Consider the following 2108-nt stretch of genomic DNA (forward strand, 5'->3'; position numbering starts at 1 on the left):
TCACAGCTCACAGCAACCTCAAACTCTTGGGCTTAAGTGATTCTCTTGCCTCAGCTTCCCAAGTAGCTGGGACTACAGGCACCTGCCACAATGCCCGGCTATTTTTTTGTTGTCATTGTCGTTGAGCAGGCCTGGGCCAGGTTTGAACCCACCAACCCTGGTGTATGTAGCTGGCGCCCTTGGCTACAGGAGCCAAGCCTGCAAAGCCTTTTTGACTAAATCATAAAAATCAATATTAAACCCACTATGTTTTACCCCCCGCCACCACCACCCCACTGCAAGCCACTGCTACCTCTTCATTGGACCACTACACTAGTCTCCTCACAAATCTCCTTTCTTTAACTCTTGGCTCTCTGCAGTGCCTTTCCACGAGCTGCTGTAGTGACCCTTCAAAACCCATAAAGCAGAGCAAGTCATTCCCTTACTTAGTATACTTCATGGCTTCTCAGCACATTTAAAATAATCTACAAACTCTTTATGAAGGCCTACATCATCTAAATGTTTGTCTAACATCTTTTCATAATAACTTTTCCCTTCCCACTACCCTCTAGCCTCATTGAGTTTCTTTGTTTCTTTTTTTCTCTTTTTTCTTTTTATTTTTTTATTTATTTTGAGGCATAGTCTCACTTTGTCACCAGAGGCTAGAGTGCAATGGTGTGATCGCAGCTCACTGTAGCCTTGAACAACAGGGCTCAAGAGATCCCCCTGTGCCTCTCAGTCCTCTAAGTAGCTAGCACTCTAGGTACATGCCACAATGCCCAGGTAATTTTTTTTCCTTTGGTAAAGATGTAGTCTATGTTTCTCACATTGGTCTGGAAAGCCTGGCCTCCAGGAATCCTCCCACCTCAGCCTTCTGTTTCTTTAACAGAAAGTATCAAGCTACCAGGAGCCTTAGGGACTTTTGCATTGGCTGTTCTCTCTCCTTGGAATGCTCTTCTGATTTCTACCAGTTTTACAAGGCCAGATTCTTCTTGCTACTTGGATTTCAGGTTAAATATTAAGAGACTTTCCTAACCATCCAAACTAAAATGTTACTTAGCCACCACTATCTTATCACATAACCCTGTCTTAATTCTCTGCAGAGGACCTCTCACTAGCCAATCTTTTTGGTCTCTATGTGTTTATTGTCTGTCTCTCTCAAGTAGAATATGGGCTCCCTGAGAACAGGAAATTTGTCTTGTTTATCACTCATTGTACATGCTGAGCCTAGAACAAAGGGTAGTTAAGTGAATTCATTCATAGCAAGAAATGTGCAAAATTCATGTAAGGAAAACTACAAAACATTACTAAAGAAAAATGAAGCCTGAATAAATGGAAAAGCACACCTTTTTTTTAAATGAGAAAACTCAGTTTGTCCCAAATTAACCTATAGCTTCATGACAACTTTAATTAAAACCCCAACTGGATTTTCTTTTTTTTTACTTGACGAGTTGATTCTACCATTTATCTGGAAGAAAAAATGGATAAGACTAGCCACGATGTTATTGAAAAAGAAGATTGTTAGTTGCCCTCCAGATGCAGAATATCCTATAAAGCCAGCAATGACAGAGAAATAACCAAATGGGTAAACAGAATAGAATACAGTCCAGAAATGGATCGATGTATATGTGTGAAAAAAATATTTAATGGATGTGACATTTCAAATAATTGGAGAAGTGGTTGATTATTCACTAATTGGTATAAGGACAAAATTAGCTATCCCTTTGTTGGGAAAACTATCCTTGGGGGAGAAAAAAGTCAAGTCCTTAATTCATACCATATTTAAAATAAAATGGCAGGAGGAATAAATAGCTAAAATTAAAATGTGAAAGTGCAATTTATTTTACCTATCAGATTGGCAAAAAACCTTTTAAGCTTGATAACGTATAGGGCTAAGTTAACTGTGAGAGGCTTGGCACCTGTAGCACAGTGGTTACAGCACCAGCCACATACACTGAGGCTGGTGGGTTTGAGCTTGGCCTGGGCCTGCTAAACAACAATGACAACTACAACCAAAAAATAGCTGGGGGCGTTGTGGCGGGTGCCTGTAGTCCCAGCTACTTGGGAAGCTAAGGCAAGAGAATCACTTAAGCCCAAGAGTTTGAGGTTGTTGTGAGCTGTGACTCCAC

The sequence above is a fragment of the Otolemur garnettii genome, unplaced genomic scaffold, assembly GCF_000181295.1.
Source record: "Otolemur garnettii isolate 467f Iridium unplaced genomic scaffold, OtoGar3 scaffold00094, whole genome shotgun sequence".
In the NCBI taxonomy this organism is placed as follows: Eukaryota; Metazoa; Chordata; class Mammalia; order Primates; family Galagidae; genus Otolemur; species Otolemur garnettii.